We start from the raw sequence: 10,038 nt of genomic DNA, 5'->3' as shown, positions 1-10,038 counted from the left end.
TTAACCCTTATCCTCGTGATAGTTAATCATTAAGACCTTTATCAAAATGTTAAGTTCATAATGCTTACAAACACTAAAGTGAAAGGGTTCAGAGTCCAAGTTGATCAATAACACTCTTTAACGAATATGAATTATTCCCAAATCATTTAACACATCATTGGGTGTTGCCAATTACATAAAACCACAATCAATCTCTTTGTATGTACATGAATCCTCAATTCCATTATATGTTTCCCAATTTGCCCTTTAGGCCAAAATAATCACTAGGGCTAGAACTTCACTAGGATACCTTCATGTTAATGTTCCAATATCATATCTAGATTGTCAATTCATATCCATTAATGTTATTCATTGATCATAAGTCAATCATCATATAGTTATCCATAGATTTCCCAAAATTCCCTTATGACCACAAATTCCATGGACTCATCCAATAATCAATAAACACTTAGTATTTTGCATCCAAATCATTCTAATAGCATCCATTCATGGTTATGAACTTAATTTTCTCAAAAATTGCTCAACTACATAGAATTCCATTGTTTTCATCATATTGTCCCCAAATCCATTTCAATCCAAGCTTATACATGATTCTACCATTATGGATAAGTTTGATAATTCCAATTTGATTAATTATATTCAAACATTATCTAGGTCATACAATCCAATCTCACTTCATCATCAACTGAAATACTCTCAATTTGGGGGTTTTTTAGGGTTCATGGAGCTTTTTACCCAAATCACCAAATCCATCAATGGGATGATTAGATTGAGATTAGAACCACAAAAACCAATAAAGGGAGGCTAGAAAACCAAACCCTAATCAATATTTCTCATCAAATTCAACATTAAGGTGAACCCACTTCATAAATCCGAATTTTAAGGTTAGAAGGAGAAGAAATTATACCTAGAAAGCCTTTGATTTCACTTCCTTTTGCTTGAATGCTCCAACTTCCACTAGAATCTAACACTAGGAGTTCTTAGGATTAAAATATCCATTAAAGGAGGTATGGTGGACCTCAAACACATTCTTCCTCCATAAGAGAAGAATGATGCATCTTATTTCCTAAAAGTTACCATTTAGTCTCAAGTTTGCTCATTTGCCGATTTCCACCATAAACTCAAGTTTTTGTGATTTAACTTAAGTTTTGACATAGTAAGTCCTTCCTCCTTCATTTTATAACTTTTGTAGTTCATTCCATTATTTAAGTCAACCCTTTGGTTAAATCATTTTACAAACTTGACACTTTTGGCCCTTTAACTTTTGAAATGTTATTATTTTCACTTATAACTTTCTAAACTTCATATCAACTAATGATATGATTATACCTTGATGATTTATTTATATAAATAATGTTTCATTGATTTAATTTATTAATTCAAGAACATAATCTTAAATTTTAGGATGTTACAAACCACACCAAGGCATATTGACATTCTTTGGAGAATCTTCCAATGTGTCAGCGGTATGAGTCAAGTTCTCCTCAAATTATTAAACTTTAGAAGCTTCAATATCAATAACCTCATCCAATTACGATGATGCAAGCGCCCAAGATCATTATATTTCTTTGAAAAATCAAACATATTGTGAATACGAATATATTAATATAATAAGTTTATCGAACATTATGTACTTTATATTCATTCACAGTTCCATACATCTTTATTCAAATTGACTGATATGATTAAAAATGTTGACTCTGCTGCTTCATTTTCGGACTATCAATAGGTGCTTGCGTGCCTGCATGACATAGCAAATTAATAAATGAATAAAACACATTAAAGAAGTAACAAAATGTAATAATCCAGTTGAATTTTCATGATGTTGCTTATCATTCTCAATCTTCTCATTTATAACTTCCAGAATATAAAAAAAAATAACAGTTAATTATCATTAAATTAAAAAAAACATAAGCTCAAATGAGAAGTTGTAGGTGAGCAATTTTTTATAAGATCCTATTGTTAGATAGAAATTTGGGCTTTTAATTAAGATTGGTTGGAGTCCTCCATCAAAGATAGAAATTTGGGCTTTTAATTAAGAATTGTTGGAGTCCTCTACCAAAGGAAGAGACTCTCCAAAACTAGGCATATACCACTAAATATGGCAATCACATGGTATTCTTTAATAAAAGGGGAAAATATAGTTCACTTTGTGCTTAACACATGGCTGCATACATGTACATGTTGCAGCTACTTGGTTTGTGTAATGACTTTCACACATGTTGTTTGTTGTAAGCAACCTATGTGGGATGAACCCCAAATCCTCATTCCCCTCTCCCAAACCCTACTCCCCCCATTCTTCCTCTCCTTTTATTTATTCTTTGACTTAGAATTAATTTGTTTGTGTGTCTATAGGAAGTGGATTTTGAAACTAAATACGAGATGTTGGATAATTATAATAGAATATTTAGTTATGGATAAATCCATATCAACCAAAAAGAACATTTTCCATTTTGTAAGAAATATGCTCCAGATTTCAATCTTCAATAATAATAAAAAAGAAAGTGAACCTTCAACTTTTTGACTAATCTCACATAACATGAGTTCCTTTTTCTACAACTTGATAATTATCGCAACGGTGAGAGGTATATTTTCATTTTGTAAATTAAGGCAGTTGATAATTACCGATTCATGCAATACTGAGTTATTTCATATTAGAGTGTCTTACACCGTGTTCCCGAGTTCTACTTAAAAAGAGAAAAGAAAGGAAATGGATGGAAGTGAGAAGAAAGTAAAAGAAATTAGTGTTCCTGAGTTTTATTAAAGGAAGGAAGTGGAAGTGCTTACTCTTTTAAACACACAATGTTATATACTTATATCTAACTGTATTAGAAATCCAACAAAGGTAATAGTTCTAATTCCTACATTTCTATATGAAGTTTATTGAAGCTAGGCATGCTCAGGTCTCGTTTTAGCAGGTTTGATTTGTAAAACTCCGACCAAACCAACAATGTCATTATGACATATGTATGAACTAAACCTATATATTTGTTAATCTTACTAGAACCACCGATTCTGTGAAATTGGTTTGGTAGCATTCCTTTTTGGTATTGACCAACAAAATTTTGCTTAAGAGCTAGATGACCTTGTGAAACTAAGGGAATTCATAATGCATTAAATTCTATAAGTTTAATAGATTTCTATATCAACATTCTTCTTTTAATACAAGTTTTCATTTAATTCGTACAACACATAGAACTCTATAAAGTTTAGCAGAATATATTTTAAAATATATATATCATGAGTGTTACGATCAATATTTTCCCATAATTTGTGATCCTTCTCATTAGATGATATATATATATATATATATATATATATATATATATACACATACACGCACAATATATGGGCTGCTATACAAAAGGGTCACCAGAACATAAATACATGAGTATAAGTAATGTCTAACATCCCCTGTAGTCGAAACGGGAGATTGAGATCGAACGTTTAGACTAGATCGAAAATCCAAAAATAGGAATGACAGAAGACCTTTGGTGAAGATGTCCGCATACTGAGAAGAAGAGGGAACATGAAGCACACGAATATGACCCATGGCGACTTGGTTGCGAACAAAGTGAAGATCAATTTGTATATGTTTAGTGCGTTGATGTTGAACTGGATTCGTAGACAAATAAACGGCACTAACATTATCACAATAAACCAAGGTTATAGTGAGAGGTGGATAAAGCAACTCATGTAATAGATTGCAAAGCCAACACGTCTCGACAACGGCATCTGCAGCTCCGCGATATTCAGCTTCAGAACTAGAGCGTGAGATGGTGCCATGTCTCTTTGAAGACCAGGATACGAGATTCTGCCCCAGGAAAACGTAGTATCCAGACATAGAGCGTCGAGTAGTTGGGCAGCCAGCCCAATTAGCATCAGAGTAAGCAACGAGACCACATAACGGAGAGGCATATAACGGAAGACCATGATCTAAGGTGTCTCTAAGCTACCTAAGGATACGCTTGAGAGATGTAAAGTGAGGCCCTCGAGGGTCATGCATAAAGAGAAAAACTTGTTGAACAACATAGTGATGTCTGGTCTAGTAAAAGTCAAGTACTAAAGAGCGCCTGCAAGGCTGCAATATAAAGTCGGATCAGTGGCCGGAGGACCCGATCCATCAAACTTGGCAGATGTGTCTGTTGGGGTACGAGCAGGTTTGCAATTAAGCATATGAGCTCGTTCAAGAATATGGATAGCATATTTTTGCTGAGACAAGAACATGTCGTGATTCTCACGCGAGACAACGACTTCTAAGAAATAATTCAGAGCACCCAAATTTATCATGGCAAACTCTGAGCGAAGAGAAGAAATAATATGATGAAGTAGGTTTGTGGCAGATGCAGCTAACACAATGTCATCAAGATAGAGACGTAAGTAAGCAATCTGATCGCCCTGTCTGTAAATAAAAAGAAAAGTGTCTGATTTGCTATTAGTGAAACCACGACTAGTGATGAACTGAGCAAATCTTCGAAACCAAGCTCACGGTGCCTGTTTGAGGCCATATAAAGATTTCTACAATAAACAAACATGGTTAGGAGCAGAAGGGTCCCGAAATCCTGGAGGTTGATACATGTAGACAGTCTCCTGAAGATGGCCATGAAGAAACGCATTATTCACATCTAACGGGTGAACCGGCCAATGATGAGATATGGCCAAACTAAGAACTGTCCGGATGGTGGCCGATTTAACAACCGGACTAAAAGTCTTGTCACAATCAAGTCCTGGTCGTTGACTACGACCATTAGCAACAAGACGAGCTTTGTAGTGGGCTAAAGAGCCATATGCATTGTATTTCTGTTTAAACAACCAAATGCAATTAACAACATTAGCATCGGGAGGCCGAGGCACAAGTACCCAAGTCCCGTTAGATATAAGTGCATTAAATTCTTCTTTCATAGCATTTAACCGGTTAGGATCACGAAAAGCCTCTAAATAGTTACATGGAACTGGTGAAGTGGTAGAATCTATGTGAAGATTCAACCGGTCAACGGGTTTGATGATGTCGAGACAAGAACGACTGGTCATAATGTAAGTGCTAGAGGCAGCAGGAAGAGATCGAGTAGGTATAGCATGAGGAGTAGCACCGACACTCGTAGTGGAGTTGTTACCTGATGTAACAGCAGGAGGATCCGAGTGGACATCAGACTCAGGGTGGACTGGAGAAATATCTGAAGTATTAGAAGGATTAGGTGGGGCCGAGTGAGGTTCGGTCACATGAGGTGAGCCGGTTGGAGTAGATGAACAAGAAGGCTGACTGATGGGTTGGCCTTTATGATAAGGGTGATTGAACATATTACGAGTCTCATCCATTTGAAGAAAATCATAGTTAGTAGATTGATTAGGGATCATGGAGCCAAATGGAAAAATAGTTTCATCAAAGGTTACGTGACGGGATATGATAATTTGGTTTGTTTAAAGGTTGAGACAACGATAACCTATGTGATCAGTGGGATACCCAAGAAAGATACATGGAACAAACCGAGGTTGTAACTTATGGGTGTTGTTGAGGTGTGGGAAACACAGACAACCAAAGACGCAAACGTGACTATATTGGGGTTGTTTGTGATAGATTTTATGAAATGGGTAGTCATTGTGGAGAGTGGTGGAGGGTAGAATATTTAAAACATTGGTAGCCATATGAAGAGCTTCAACCCAATAGGTGGGAGGAAGGTGGGCTTGAAAGAGAAGAGTTATATGATATTGTTTATGGTGCGAAACATTCGTTCAGATTTACCGTTTTGTTGAGAGGTGTAAGGACAAGAAACGCGCATATGGATGCCATGTGCGACACACAATTGATGAAATTGGGAGTTGTCAAACTCTTTACCATTATCACATTGAAAATTTTGTATGTCTTTCTGAAACTGGTTTTTGATATAGGTACGAAAAATAATAAGTTTAGAAAAAACTTCAAATTTATTTCGTAAATGATAAACCCACAATCTGGCCCTCGGAATCAGCTACCAAGTTAGTCTTCACCAGCGCGCCCAACAACCTTGGGGTTTTTCTCCTTTAGCCCATCAGCAAGCTTTATTCGATGGACAACCCAATACATCTTATAATTGCCAATTTTCAGATCAAGCCACCACATTACCACAAGCTCTCAACCATGAACCTTCAAGACTCGGCCATTCCCGACTCGGCCATTCCCGACTGGTACATAGACACCGGTGCAACCGCTCACCTTCATGCTGACCCAGGTATACTCAAGTCCTCTAGTAATATTTGCAATAAATCTAATTTCTCAGTATTAGTCGGTGATGGATCGCAAATTCCAGTACTTAAAACGGGTCATACTACTCTTGGATATAATCCCTTTCGTACTCTTACCTTAAAACACGTTCTTATTACTCCTAAAATTATTAAAAATATTGTTTATGTTCGTAAATTCACTCACGATAATAAATGTTCTATTGAGTTTGACGAGTTTGATTTTTCCATGAAGGATTACTTGACCAAACAAATCCTCCTTCGATGTGATAGCACCGGTGACCTATATCTTGTTACAAGTCAATCTCATCAAGCTTTCATTAGTGTCGGTCCCTCCATGTGGCATCAGAGGCTCGGTCATCCCGGCGATCAAGTACTTAAGCATCTTGTGTCTCAAAAGTTTATTTCTTGTAATAAAAAGGATTCTCCGTTATTGTGTCATGCGTGTCAGCTAGGCAGACACGTCCGCTTATCTTTTTCATTGTCCAAAACCAATGCTTTATTTCCATTTCAAGTTGATCCCACTGCTGCTGCAGCTATTTGGAATGCCATCAAATAACTGTTTCATGAAAATAAAGAATCGAAAGCCATGGAGTTAGATGATGAACTCCGATCTCTCTCTCTCTTGGTACCTCCTCCAGTCTCGATTATTGCAACAAGATGAAATCAGTTTCAGATCTCCTTACAAATATTGGGGCGCCGGTTCCTGAACGAAACTTAGTTAACTATGCCCTCAACGGTTTACCATTGACATACTCTCACATCATCCCTATCATCAGGTACCAAAAACCTTTCCCTATGTTTCTTCAAATGTGTGCTATGCTTACCCTAGAAGAACGTGCACTTCTTAAGGAGAAAAATCGCGTCAATCAAGCCACCCACCAAGACACTCCCTCTTCGCCCCTTGTTCTGACTACTGATCATTATAATCGACCTCCAAATTCAAGCCCTAACGCCACTCGTGGAGGCAGCAGGAACAGCCGTGGTGGCGGACGCTCCGGCAGAGGCGGACTTGGGAAGTCCGGCGGTGGTGGCGGACCAATGCACGACAGTCAACTTAGCGGATGGGGAGGAGCTATTCCACGGCCAATTTATTACCCTGTTCGGTGTGGTATCCTGCCTACTCCAAATTAGATGGTAAAATGGCCTGCAGTCCAGCCCAACATACAAAAAGGCCCCGAGAACGTAAATACATGAGTATAAGTAATGTCTAACAATGAGCATCGAACTTCAAATTGTATGAAACCTTCGCATTCGCATCCCACTATGGTCATTGAGTTTAATCCATGTCAAATAGTCAAATTAATTTGGTCGGGTCAAAATATGGTGGGCAACTATGATAAGACATAGGAAAATAAAATTTCCACCTACTTTATACTCCTACTTCATCATCCTACCTATTTAATAATTGACATGTGTAATGCACTATCTCTTCCATCATCTCATATAACCCTTTTAAAATATGGCCCATGATTTATTCTGGTAAACAACGATCTGTTATGCATCAGGTGTTGTTGGATTTGTGCCGGTTAGCTAATCCTAACTGTGAAACGATCACACCTGCCAAACAATCACTAGGTCTAGGTGATTAGCTAATGGATGCCAGTGTAATAATCACATGGTGATTTGGGGAGAACACGAAAAGTAAGAGAAAATTGAACTATCGTAATTGTTGGAGCCCTCCAATGAAGGAAGGGACTCTCCAAAAATAGGCGTATGCCACTGTGTATGACAAGCACACGGTATTCTTTAGTAAAAGGCGAAAGAATAGTTCGCTTTGTGCTTACCACATGGCTGCGTGCCTTCTAACTTCCCAGCTGCTTGCTTTAAGTAACGAGTCTCACACCTTCTGTATCATTTCTAGCAGCCGATGTGGGATTCACACATACATTCCACATGTTCAACCCCTTCTTCCTCACTTATTTTCCTCATCTTTTACCTTGATTTTTGTTTTTTAGGCAGTGGGTTTTGAAACTAAATACTAGAGATTTGTGACGGTTTTAATTGGTCAAAAAGAAAATAATCTGTAAAGAAAAATAGCAGCCTTATGAAATTAAAGTTTAATATTATATTGAAAGTTCGTTTAGCTTTTGGATAAGCGTATGTGAAACAGGGGAGTGTTTGTTAAAGTTGTAACAGAATGTAATATGAAGATATGGGGATTAAACCTAAGAACAAAGATGTTGATTGGTTTATAACCTATAGATATAGTGATAAAACGAACATGTTGGATAGAGGCTCAACAAGGTTGGGTCATGTTGGATAGAGCCGAGCTTAGGCTTGTTTAGGGTGGCTGGAAAACGAGTTGAGTCCGAGCCAGTTAACTCCTCCGTTTCAAAATTAGGCTCCAAAGGAGCTGGACTTGATCCCCATGAATATAGATGAGCTGAGCTCGAGCTCGGGATTGGCTCGGCTTGTTTACTACCCTAAATTTTCACATATATTATTTATTGAAATTGCCTCTAGCATTGGTGAAACAGATATCGATTCATATTTAATTGTTTGGTTCTAAAACAATGATTATCCCAATAAATGATCATATTTGACCTTTGGCATCTTTATAATCATAACTTTATGCTCCCTGTATAACGAAACAACGATTACTTAGGATTAGAAAAAAGACGTGCTTGACTACAAATTCATAAATATCTTTAATTGGGCCAAGGATACTAAACAAGACAGGAAATCCTGAAGCACATCATCAAATCGCAAGTACAGAAGTTAGGAACACGTCATCAAATCATGAACACATCATCAAATCGTGAGTATGTCATCATATCGTGAGTAGAGAAAGCTGGAAACACATCATCAAATCGGGATGTTGGTTGTCTACAGAACTCTATTAAACACATCCAAGTGATTTTCTCCCTCCTGCGACTCTTGAAGCCATGCCATCTCTGTAACTCTGTCTTTGTGGGTTTGGAAAATCTATATAAATGTGTTACTTACAAACTGTGTATATGTAGTATATGTAACACATTCAAGTGAAGCCTATTAATACTCAGCTTGGTAGTTGGTAACATATATAGATCCTCCACACCCACAAAAGGCAGAGTTACAAAGATGACAGGGTTGCAGCATGAGCCACCACGAGTAACAGGAGGGAGCAGCCACATATCAGCTGTGGATCTTTCTGTAAAGACTATGATGATGATAAAGATATGAACCATGATTATGTATCTCCCTTCCTACCCCACCCTCCCATCCCTACAAACGTTAATGTGTGTCTTTCAGAGCTCCGAAGAAAATTCAAATCAATCAGATATTCATGTTTTAGTTGCCGAAATGGGACCTCTCGAGAACTCAATGATTGTTTTAGGAAATGGAGGTTCAAATGAAAGTATCCTCTGGAGTTAAGGAGATGATCTTTTGGATTAGCCTATTTGAAATCAATCAAATATTCGGATGATACATTCATTTGAACTTCCATTTGCACTGTTTCAGAGCTTCAAAGAAAATTCAAATCAATCAAATATTCGTCACTCCAATGATATTGTGCAACTAAAACATTTCAACTGGATTCTAATTTCTAAGACATGCATTGGTATTTAGATTTCTTAAAAAATAAGGTATTAATGCTTGTATATCTTCTGAATTTCAGGATTGATGCTATACACAAAAATGTCGAATCATAATAGGATTCGATTTGTTTACTTGAAGCCTAATAGTTCGATTTTGTGTGATTGTATATCGAATAAGCAAGTACTGTATTGCTTTGTGTTGTTATTCTCTACATTATGGAGTGAATCTTTTAAAGTAATGCAACTGAATATAAGGTTTTTTGAAATAGACTCATTGTTGTAAAAAAGTAAAAAACTTGTC

At 37.0% G+C, this 10,038-nt stretch overlaps 2 non-coding genes across 2 annotated transcripts; both read right to left on the bottom strand.

The window, feature by feature from the left end:
• Window positions 1–2,050: 2,050 nt before the first annotated feature.
• LOC145071840 (U5 spliceosomal RNA) lies at window positions 2,051–2,169 on the bottom strand. The gene has a single exon (XR_013690805.1). It is a non-coding gene; the product is annotated as a U5 spliceosomal RNA (small nuclear RNA).
• A 5,724-nt stretch (window positions 2,170–7,893) lies between these two features.
• Window positions 7,894–8,012, bottom strand: LOC145071832 (U5 spliceosomal RNA). Its single transcript, XR_013690797.1, has one exon. It is a non-coding gene; the product is annotated as a U5 spliceosomal RNA (small nuclear RNA).
• Window positions 8,013–10,038: the final 2,026 nt, after the last annotated feature.

This window comes from Lactuca serriola, chromosome 8, assembly GCF_051521515.1.
Source record: "Lactuca serriola cultivar US96UC23 chromosome 8, Lser_US96UC23_V15, whole genome shotgun sequence".
NCBI classification, from domain to species: Eukaryota; Viridiplantae; Streptophyta; class Magnoliopsida; order Asterales; family Asteraceae; genus Lactuca; species Lactuca serriola.
This window is presented reverse-complemented; position numbering and strand designations above follow the sequence as displayed.